Below are 12,550 nucleotides of genomic sequence, written 5' to 3' on the forward strand. Positions count from 1 at the left end.
TCAAGCTCCTCCCTTTGACCACCTTGTGTTGCTCGCGCCCTCCTCGTAACTCCGTCTCGAGTGGACCTTCCACGACTCCAATTTTGTACATTACAATTTTGAAACTCGAGTTACATTTGAGTCTAAACTAATTTTACAACAAGAATAAATGGAGAAAGACACGACGCGCAGGTCGCGTATCAAATATACAGCACACACAACACAAATGATGGCGCGCAGGCCGTAATATGAATTACAACACAAATATTCCAATCAAATTGGGTCTTTTTGGGCCATGACCATCACAAATTATACATAATTCTAAATTATGTAATTTTCATAATTTTCTATAATTTTCTATAATTTTAATATTATTTTTACAATTTTTATGAGTAAAATTTTTCGGCGGTCCCGTTTAGCGGTTTTCGGGCGCAATCACGGAACGAATCCCCTTGCGGGGCCAGGGGCAGCGCCCCTACCCGCGATCTAACCATCGCGAGTGTTTCTTAGCGATCCTACAGTGCCTTAGCCCGCTGTCCCAAAAAGATTTGGGGTGAAACCTTGCCGTTTCAGAAAAATCTTCTCGGTAGTCGAAGCCTACAAGTGTCAAAATACTTGTGCTTCGCTTCTACGAGAAAAATTACCCATAAAAACTATAAAATTAGAAAATTTACAGAATATTACAGATCTGCTATTTTTCATAAAAATACAAAATAAACTCGTACAAGGCTTCACACGTGGCTCTGATACCACTGTTGGGTTTTTCGGGCCGCGAAAACCGCTTTTTCGCATCGCGGAAACCCTGAAACGCCCGTCACCGGATCCGTGCGAAGTAAAATAAAAACAAAAATTTACGAGTACGAGTTTCTTAGACTTAGTTCTAAACTAGATTTACAAGGAGAAAACCTTTTACCCTTGATGTGTATCCTTTATGAATCCCGCTCGTCCAAGGAAGTGCCGGATCTCGAGATCGTCAAGCGTACGATCCTCTAGAAGTATCCACACGAACAAATGGGTGGAGAAAAACTAAACAAAGGTGTGCTAGCACCCTTGATCAATCACGGCAAGAGGAGGAGAGGGAGAGCAAGAAGAGAGAGCAAGGAAGAAGATGAGTTGAATATCCCTTGAATGAAAATTCAATCTCATTCAACACCATAAGTGGCCGCCCACAATGGGAATTGAAACCCCCATTCTCATTTAATGTGACCATTAAAGAGATTTGTAACCTCCATGAGGTGGCACACACATGTGCTAAACATGATGATGTGTAACACTATTATTGGCCACTTAATGCCAAGTCACAAATGATGTGGCATAAAGTCAAGTCAAACTTGACTCTTCCTCTTCCTCTCAAGTCAAGTCAAACTTGACTTAATCTCTCTCATGGTTGATCTAATCCAACTATTTAATTCAAGCCAATTTAATATAATGAATCTAATTCATTTAATTAAATTGATTCAATGAGTCATAATCTAAATTAGACTCATTGAACACATGAATCAACTTGAGTCCAACTCAATTAGCCCAATTAGGATTACTCTTAATCCAATTTGATTCATCACATGAATTTAATCCTCTTGGTTCATCATATGAACCTAATCTCTATCTAATTGTCCTTAGTGTGTGACCCTATAGGTTCTTGTAACGTTGGCAATGCCCTAAACCCATTTAGGAGCATAAGTAATGAGCGGTATCTAGCAACGCATCATTACTACCCAAGTTACAAGAATGTTGAGATTCAACATCACCTTGTGACTACTAATTGTGACTCCTCACAAAATATGACAAGTGTCCTTCTATCCTAGACATCTAAATTGATCAATGTGAGGCATAAACCGTGTCATCCTCTGATCAATCTAAATCTTGAACTCCAAGTAGACTCACTAAATCAAATGAGCTCAATATCTCATATTGACTCATTTGGGCATGGCCATGCACTTCGTGGTCTTACTCTATCAAGAATATCGATGTCTCTCCCGTCATATAGGAGGGATAGATCTTATCTACATCACTCACATCCCTCTGCATAATTCGTTACATATCCAGTAATCGCCTTTATAGTCCACCCAGTTACGGGTGACGTTTGACGAAACCAAAGTACATAACTCCTTATGTAGGGAACCATGGTGACTTCAGGTCTAAGAACTAGTAGTCATACTTAATAGTCACATGAGAAAGTATATGACACTCATATAACGATCCATGATACTTTCTCATGGCGGGTCATTCTGTATACATTCTCCAATGCATACCTATGTGTCAACTTGATATCTCTATATCCATGACTTGTGAGATCAAGTCATCGAGTTGACCTACATGCTAGTCTCGTCGCATTAACATTGTCCCTGAATGTTAATACTCGACTAGGAATGATTAAGAGTAGTGTTCCTTATATCATCTCACTATCGATTCAACCAATCGATTGATATAGGTAAGAACTTTCTACTCAAGGATGCTATTATACTTAGTTTATTTTGGCACTAATACAAGTAAGTATAATAACCAAAACAAATGCCTTTATTTATATAAGAATATGATACAACAAGTCCATAATACAATCATCAAATGATTGGCTCTAGGGCTCTAACTAACAAGTCAGAGGCGGAGAAGTCTCGTATAGGATGTTGATAACTCAAAGAATAAAGAACATAATGAATATTTTGAGTATATAAGAAATATTGTTGAAACTAGGTGAGTTAGGACTTTATTTAAATTACTCTGGTCAAGTCTATCCGTTGCTGACGTGGTGTACTCCAAGCGCCTAGATGGTGATCTAGGTGCCTCCAGCGTGGCAAGCTCTATCTCCACGCAACGGCTTCACAATGACACTAGGATAAAGTTTTATCCATGTCCGGGTACCTGGACCGATTAGGGCACCCAGACCATTGCTGACATGGACCCGAAAGTGATCCACAACAACGACTCTGTGATGAGGCACCTGTTCGACACCTTGGCGATTCGAGTCCCAAACGGTCCCAACACCCGGACCAGTCAGCCAAGTGCTGACTCGTTCGGCGCCTTCTCTAGTCGCATGGGTGTGCTCCAACATTCCAAAGTTAAGCTCACCCAAATCCAACTCCAGCCTTTTCCTCGAGCAATCTTTAGCTTTGACTTCTCATCCCTTGGAAACGTCGCGTGCATCCTTCTTGCTCCACCGACATACTCTTCCGCAGCTTTTTGTTCCTCGGATGCACTGAGTCCATCGACTCGCTTCCCGTTGTGAGGGATCGATGGCCGGCTTGAAGGGGGGTTGGATAGCTAGGTCACCTCCAATTCTGATTCTTCTCTACAAGGTTAGTTACACAAGCGGAATACGAAAACTAAAGCAATGAAAATAAACAAGTAAGAGCAAACGCCAACACAAATCCTTTACATGGTTCGGAAATTGCTTGCTCCTATTCCATGGCGTGTCCTTGAGGTGGACGAACCCTTGATCCTTCGGTGGATCAATCCTCGGCAATCTCCGACTAGCTCTTACTCCTTCTCGGTGGAGTACAACCTCTCACAAGGTTCTCTTCCTCTTACCAGATGAACTTAGAAGCTTTGGGCAATGACAAGGAGTGATTCAACAATAATAATTAATAACCTCCTTCTAGCCCCAAAACTTCCTTTAAATAAGAGGAGAGAATTGATCATCATATCAACTCATCTCAGCACCAGTCGACTGAAAAAACCATCAGTCGACTGGTGTTACTGTTAGAGGTAGCCAACGGCTACTTTCCAGCACCAACGATTATTTACCAGTCGACTGCTAAAACTAGCAGTCGACTGGTAGCTGTTTGCTGAGCGAACAGAAACACTTTCCCCTGGATGCCTTCCACACCATCCTTCACCGACTCAAGGATCTGAGCCCTAGGATGAGCTTCCCAAGCTTAGTTGTACCAAGCTCCTCATGTGTGTTTCACCAAGTCCTGCAAGACTTAAACACATATATCAAACACATATGAAAACCTAACTTAAACTCTTTGACACACACATCAAAACAATGATCGTACCGATCAAACCTAGGTCGATTGCATCAACAATCTCCCTCTTTTGATGTGTGGCAATATGTTTAAGTTAGGCATTAATAACAACATGAAAATTAAAAGCAATATGTAAACATGAAGTATAATTCCCAAGCTCCCCTTTAACATATGCTCTTCAACCTTAATTTTCAAGTTTTGCACACAATTAGGTTTCTAACTTAAACCTTCTCATTTCTCCCCTTTTGACATCATCAAAAATTGTACCAAACATGTACACATACCTAGGTATCAATGTGGACTTAAAATTTCCCAAAACTAGCTCTTGACAGTGCTGGAAAACAGGTACCAGTCGACTGCTAACTGTCGCAGTCGACTGACACATTACTAAGCTGAATTTTAACCTTCCGAAGTCTACTTCAGACATGCATAAAAAATTCTAGAAAATTCGAAAAATCATGAAATTTTGAACACATATTTCTTTTAATGTTCTTTAACAAGGAAAAATATATTTTCATGAAAATTCATCATATTTTAGATGTTTTGATAAAAACTCAAACACTTTGAAAAATCACTCAAGTTTGTATCAAATTAAACCCTAGTTTTGAATTCATATGTTTCAAAATAACTATCCACTGTAAATAAAACATAGAATTATTTTCAAAACATTTGAAATATCCAACTATGATCTATGGGCAAGATGTCCATTAATTAAACATTTGTTTTCCCCATAGTTGGCTTATGATCACTAAAAATTGATACATTTCATAACTCATCAAAATGCCATAAGCATAAGTGAATTATTTGTATCATCTTAATATCTCACATTTATGGTTAGAAAACAATGCAAGTCATTGTGAGATAAAGGTAACCTTTACTTAGCCCTTTTGATCATGAATTTCTATCAAGGCTAACCAAATATTCTCCCCCTTAAGGTCTCAAGTCAACCATTTTTCAAGGATTTGAATTATGATTTCCATGATTGACTTGACCTAAAATCCTCTAACCCTTGAGGATTGATTTTGGCACCCAATAGAAATTCTTTCTAATTGAGTTAACCAAATATTCTTTAGGGATCCATTTTCTATCTATAATTTTGATTTTTGATTGCCCCCTAACAAGTAGACAATGGTAGGTCTTTTCATTGTTGGGTTCATTGTATCCTAGCTCATTTTTCTTAAAACTTGCCCTTTGGCTCCCAATAATCATATTTAGGGTTTTAGAGCCAATTTTAAATTTTCTAAGGACATTTGTAAGGTATTCTACCTTTTCCCTTAAAGCCTTATTTTCTTCTTCTAAACATGAATCCTTTGAATTAGTAGAAGAAGCATGCATATCATCATCCCTAATAGACATGGATTCTAATTTTTCTTTAAGCATGCAAATGTCATTTTTCAAGGTTTTATTTTTCCTTTTTGCCTTGAACAAATCATCATTTGTACTTTTAATGATCTTAATTAAAACATGAGGAGGAAGATTGTATATCTCACTTACCGAGAAGTCCGAATCCGAAGTTTGACCTCCCCCTTCACTTGAGCTCCCTTCTTCATCTTCACTTGAGCTCCTTCCTTCTTCTTGTTCGGATGAAGTGGAGGCTATATTATCAATTCCCATTAGAGCAAAATTGACTATATGGTGCTCTTCTTCCTCCGATGATGATGATGGATCATCCCATGTTGCTTTTAGGTTTTGAGTCTTCTTCCCTTTTTCTTTTGTCTTCTTCTCCTCCTTCTTCTTCCCTTCCTTCTTCTTCAAGAGAGGACAATCATCTCTTATGTGTCCTTCTCCTTGACAATTATAGCAAATGATCTTCCTTGTCCTACTTTTGCTTCTAGAACTTTTCCTAGCACGAGATCTATTAGAAGAAAAAGATTTAAAAGCCTTTCTCATCTTCCTTACCATATATGCCTCTTGATCGCTATCCATTGAAGCACTTGATTCTTCGGAGTCGGAAGATGGTGGTGATGAAGATTTCTTCTTCTTTCCCTTTCCCTTGTTTGCCCCAAGGGCTACTCCTCTTGATCTATGAGCTTCTCCATCTAATCCTTCAACTCTTGTTTCGTGAAGCTCCATTGTTGAGAAGAGTTCATCTAAAGAGGATTTCTCTAGGTCCTTTGATATGTAGTATGAATCTACAATGGAGCTCCAAGTTGTGGTTCTTGGGAAAGCATTTAAGGCTTTCATCATCATGTATCGATTTGAAAGTGTCTCACCTACACTTGTTAGTCCATTAATAATTTCCTTAATTCTAGAATGTAAAATTGATACCTTTTATCCTTTCTCAAGCTTGATATTGTTGAATTGAGTTCGAAGGAGGTCTCTTTTTGCTAATTTTGCTTCCGATGTCCCTTCATGAAGCTCCACTAGCTTTTCCCACAAGTCTTTGACACTTGTATAATTTCCAATTCTTGCTACTTCTTGTTGTGGAAGAACATGTAGTAGGTGATGCATTGCCTTGGAATTTGCTAGATGTTCTTCTTTTTGCCTTTTGGTCCATCTTGTTATGTCGATTGTCTCATTGCATTCATCCTTGGACTCTTCAAAATCACTTCTCATGATTAGCATAATGTCAAAATCGGTATTGAAAAATACCTCCATTTTCTTCTTCTACCAAGAGAAGTCTCCTTCGAATTTGGGTGGATGAATATTTGAGCCGACCATTTTGATGAAGTGCTCTTCTTGGCGATTAGTCCGTTGAAGAACGTCCTTGCTCTGATACCACTTGTGAGGGATCGACGACCGACTTGAAGGGGGTTGGATAGCTAGGTCACCCCCAATTCCGATTCTTCTCTACAAGGTTAGTTACGCAAGCAGAATATGAAAACTAAAGCAATGAAAAAAAACAAGAGCAAACACTAATACAAATCCTTTACGTGGTTCAGAGATTGCTTGCTCCTACTCCACGGCGTGTCCTTGATGTAGACGAACCCTTGATCCTTAGGTGGATCAATCCCCGACAATCTCCGGCTAGCTCTTACTCCTTCTCGGTGGAGTACAACCTCTCACAAGGTTCTCTTCCTCTTACAAGATGAACTTAGGTTTAGGAGGAAGAGAGTAGGCTTAGAAGCTTTGGGCAATGACAAGGAGTGATTCAATAATAATAATCAGTAACCTCCTTCTAGCCCCAAAGCTTCCTTTAAATAAGAGGAGAGAGTTGATCATCATATCAACTCATCTCAGCACCAGTCGACTGACAAAATCATTAGTCGTCTGGTGTTACCGTTAGAGGTCGCCAATGGCTACTTTCCAGCACCAACGGTCATTTACCAGTCGATTGCTAAAACTAGCAGTGGATTGGTAGCTGTTTGCTGAGCGAACAGAATACTTCTGTTCGCTGCCAGTCGACTGCGTAATCGACTGGTGCAGTCGACTGCTAAAACATGCAGTGAACTAGTGCAGTTGACTGCTGAAAGTTGCAACCGACTGGACTGCACCTTGTTACACACTCATCCTCTCCGGAGTCGCCCTTAAAATCCTCTTCCTCGGCCTTCGTCCCTCAGATGCACCCGAGCCCGCGGCTCCTCTCCGTGCTAACCTTCACGTTGCCTTAAAGTCCACTTCCCTCGGTTCCACTCCGTTGCTCCTGGTCTGGCGGTCCCTCGGATGCCTTCTACACTATCCTTCACCGACTCAAGGATTTAAGCCCTAGGATGAGCTTCCCAAGCTTAGTTGTACCAAGGTCCTCATGTGTGTTTCACCAAGTCCTGCAAGACTCAAACACACATATCAAACACATATGAAAACCTAACTTAAACTCTTTGACACACACATCAAAACAATGATCGTACCGATCAAACCTAGGTCGATTGCATCAACACTCATGTCATCCTTCTCGTCCACGACATCTTCCACTCAACTTCTTACGTTCCTAAGTCTCTACAGACTCAGACGCAATACATCAAATATGTAGAGGCTATGTCACGCCCCGAGGAGTCCCTACTAGACGAAAATCCAACAACATCTCCCTATACCGATGACAATATGAATCCTAAGATACATATATCAATCCTCGGCCCACACAGCCGGAACGATACAATACAGAAATAAAGACAATCCACGAAGTTTATAATCAATCCACGTAGTTTATAATAGTACAGCCTCCGGCTGTACAACAGATATTACTAAAAAGAAAGGACGATATAGAAAACAATGTAGATATATGTAAACCTACTCCACTACAACAAAGAAAATGAAATCCACGAAGTAATGAATATACCACAGCGGAAAACAAGAGTAGCGAACCCAAATGCTCGACATAAAGGCCACAAATACAACCACACAGTCCACAGTATAGCAAAACTTAACAAGGAACTAAAAAGTCTAAAATCCAAAATCCGTCACGACAAGGGACTAGCGACTGGAATCTCCTGACGGCCTCAACCTGAAATAGGAAAAAAAGCAACGGTGTGAGTTCAATGAACTCTGCAGGTAACCAATAGAACAGTAACATATAACTACCATCAATAACCTAAAGTACAGTCTTCTAAACAATATAGAAATGCATAACTGAATAAACTGTAATAGCCAGCAATAGGCATGGAATACAGTCTCCTAGATCAACAATAAGAAATGCATAACTGAAATAAACTGAACTCACCAACAAGTCCTATCTGAGCATATAACTGTTGAGTTCAATGAACTCTGCAGGTAACCAATAGATATGTACAGTAACATATAACTACCATCAATAACCTAAAGTATAGTCTTCTAAACAATATAGAAATGCATAACTGAATAAACTGTAATAACCAGCAATAAGCATGGAATACAGTCTCCTAGAACAACAATAAGAAATACATAACTGAAATAAATTGAACTCACTAACAAGTCTTATCTGAGCATATAACTGTGAACATACAACAGGTAAAGGTAGTCAAACCAAATAAGAATGTACCATGTATGCATGCCAATCATATGCAGTCACCAAAATACAACATCCAATATGCAACAATCACATATAAAAAAAAATGCAATCTGTGCATATGATGCAATATGACATGGTCACCCTCGACGCCAGTCAGCCATCTCACACGTGATGGTGAGACCGAGTGAGTAGGGCTATGACAACCGTGCACTCTGCCATCACTTCTCCTGAGTGACTGAGTGAACGGGATGTTGTCGGAGTACGCCTATCCTCCTACCTCAAACATAGTGAGGGAGCGCAATGCTCTCATCTCCCGGTATGATGTCACGGGGAGGGATTTCTGCCTGCTACCACATTGCAATCATACTACCCATGAGCGGACCAGTGGAGCCTGACAGAGCAAACTGTACACACCTTGAGTGTTGTGTCACTACACATGCAATGACACCTTATGTGTGCAGGCCATGCAGCCGGCGACGTGCTCAACAATAATAGAGTCGACAATCGCCCAGCATGCAATCATGCAGGATGGTACATGATACTACAACATGCAAATCCGAAACATATCCTTATCCATAATATAAGTGCCAAAAAGGTAAAAACATATATATCAATGATATAAGCAACATGAATCCAAGAACACATATCAAGTATGTCTAGCAACTAATCCAGTATACAGAAGCACTATATCTATCTATATATATATATATATATAAACATAGATACGACTTGCAAGAGATAAAAGCATACAAGTCTAATGTATAACAGCTAACAGTAGAAGCATGTAACATGTATCAAATAAGCTAAAATCAGGGAAGTAATAAATCTACCAATTACCACTAGTTATACATAGTACACATATCATAAAGACATTATCAAAAAGATAAGTCAAAAGGTACCTGCCTCAAATAGAAGGTCCAATCTAGTCAAATCCGACGTCGAGACGCCCGTCTCAAATCAGAGTCCTGTGTCAACCAATATATATACTTTTATTTAGCTAAAATTAAAATGAATAGCTAAATAAATTCCCTAATACTAATTTAGGATAAAACCCTAATCACATCAACATTAACCTACCTAAATTAAATCCAACGATTAATTAGGATTAATTACCTAATCCCTAATCATCCATTAGATTAGAAATCCAAATCCAACTAACCAATTATACTAATCTTATAATCTAATTCACTATGATCTACAACTAAGATCAATTACCCTACTCCTTACCTCAATTCATAGCTGCCATTGCTGCTGAATTTGGTATTGTTTGCTGCTGGACGCACGAAAACCCCTCAGCTCTAGATCCACAGCACTCAACCTCACCTCACAGCCCTCATCTGATGATCCACAATCAAGGATCGCTGCTGCCAGTAAAGGGTAGTTGCTGCTGGAACCCAAGAAAGCCCACTGACAACACCTCCCTGCTGGATTCCACCCTACTGGTCGGATCAAGATGAGATCAGCAGGAAGATCACTGATCAGATCAAAAATAGAGATCAAGATGAACAAGACAACCAAATTCAAGACATAATCCACTCACCTTACCTCTTTCTCACTGTCCCCTTCCTCTCCAACCGTGACCTAGATCAGCAGCAAAGAAGAGGAGGACCAAGATCTGATCCGAGACTTTTCCCTAAACCAGACAAGAAGGGTTAACGCAAAACAGAGCTCAATCAACCGAAATCCAACGATGAAACCAGAAGAGAAGAATAGGTTGCTTACCCTCGGAGCCCTAAATGCCCCTTTCACCAGTAGCGGGCTAAATTTCCTCCGGTGGAAGCAATTAGGGCGGCAACGACAAGATTGTCGCTGCCGCTTGCCGTAGCCGAAGAGGAAGAAGTAGTCGGAGAAGGAAGAAGCTCGGAGACTAGAAATGTTTCCCTTCTCCACCCTCCAAGAACGATCCGTACCTGCGACGCCGAGAAGAAGAAAATGGTCGCCGATCGCTTGGAGCAGAGACACGAGGAAGCGGAGAGGAGAAGTCGGGAAGAGAGGAAGAAAGGGTCGGGGTCGCATGGCTTAAGTTGGGTTCGGAAATTAAGGAAAGTTTTATACTTAGGGTTTAATTGATTTAAATACTAAGTCGATCCTTAATCAAGTCCACTTAATTGGATAGTCCAAATCGGCTTTATCTGTGGCCGCCGATTCATTCCTTAAAAATTCATCGTACAAGTTCCGAAAAATTTTCAGAAAAATTTCATAAGGGTATTTCTCCAATAACTTTATCATTTAAAATTTTTCGATATCTTACAGTCTAACTTAACTCGGTTGATCACATTAAAACCAACACATGATACTTACCATCTCTCCATTTTTTATGTGAATAAACCTAAATTAAGTTAGGGTTAAATCAAAATAGTAAATTAATGAATATTGTAATTTAGCTCATTTAATTTTAAAATTAAATCAATTTATTAAAAAATTTTGTACCTACCCTAGACTTAATCTTATTTCTTCCCTTTCATTATATTAAAAATAGGATTAATAAAAAAAAATCTGAGAAAAATTCTAAGGGTTACTGAAATAGTAGTGAACAATTTTTTTTAAAAAAAAAATTATAGGAATTATTTTTTAAAAATCTAAATTTTTATGATTTAAAAACTAATTTTTAAAAGAATAATTTTAAAATTATTTTTAATTTTTGAAAAATTCTAAAAATTTTTATCAATGTTAAACACAATAATCCAGAATATTGATAAAATTTTTATGAATAATCATATTCAATATAAGTAATAATAAATTAGTGTATATAGAGAGAGGTAATTTTCTAAAATAAATGTTTAAAAATAGATTTTGAACTCGTAAAATTTTGCAACTTTTTTTTGAGTATGTAAAGTCGAAAGTATATTTACATAAAAAATAGATTTTTGAAGATTGACTTTTTAAGAATTTTTAATATTAAGAATTATTATTTTGAAAAAATGTAGAAAATTATTAACGATCAAAAAAATTTCAAAATATTTTATACTAATAAGTAATAAATTCCTTTTTCATGAAAAAATTAAAATTTAATTAATTTCGAATAAAAAGGATACGAAACAATTTATTTGAAAATTTAAATAGTTTTAATCATGAAACTATTATGGCAAATTAAAATTAAAACATGCATAAAAATTTAAGTTAAGCATGATTTAGGAATCCAATATAAATTCCTATTTACTGGATTAATTATAAATTTTTTTGGAATATATTTTATTATTATTTTTCTTATTTGACCTTGTGATATCTAAAATATCAATTAAGCCCTTGAAATTTTTTGAATTTGTGAACATGCATTACCCTTTTTCAATTGTTCTAGTTTTCTTTTAACTTGCTAAGATTATTTTCATATATAAGTTTTCCTTTTTCAATTGGTCATTTTTCGTTTTTGTTGGGGCAATATCCCTAGGTCAAGTTTGACCAGGTTGACTAAGTTTTAGTTGGGTCAAGCTTGAGTCGTGATGTTTGAGTTTTAATGTTTGACAATATTTGGAGATTGCTAGTGCAATCGTCCGGTTAGGGGGAGACTAATGGTACAGTTCCCCTTTGGTCAGGGTTTGACCATTTTGATGAGAAGAGAAGTCCTAATTGGATGTTAGGCAAGAGATAAGTCAAGTAAGTCAAGGGTGACAGGAGACTTGACTGGGAAAGTCCTAACTAGCGTTTAGGCAAAAGAAAGTCCTAGCGAGTGGAGCTAGGCAGGAGAAAGTCCTGGTGAGGAGCTAGGCAACTGGAAAGTCCTGGTGAGGAGCCAGACAACTGA

General features: G+C 38.2%; 1 long non-coding RNA gene across 1 annotated transcript; it reads right to left on the reverse strand.

Annotated features, from left to right (window-relative positions):
- Window positions 1–7,984: 7,984 nt before the first annotated feature.
- On the reverse strand, window positions 7,985–10,831 carry LOC121994057. The gene is made up of 5 exons (XR_006115564.1): window positions 10,531–10,831; window positions 10,349–10,441; window positions 10,036–10,247; window positions 9,708–9,773; window positions 7,985–8,325 (listed from the first exon to the last, which is right to left on the reverse strand). It is a non-coding gene; the product is annotated as an uncharacterized LOC121994057 (long non-coding RNA).
- Between the last annotated feature and the right edge of the window lie 1,719 nt (window positions 10,832–12,550).

Source organism: Zingiber officinale, chromosome 6A (assembly GCF_018446385.1).
Source record: "Zingiber officinale cultivar Zhangliang chromosome 6A, Zo_v1.1, whole genome shotgun sequence".
NCBI lineage: Eukaryota > Viridiplantae > Streptophyta > Magnoliopsida > Zingiberales > Zingiberaceae > Zingiber > Zingiber officinale.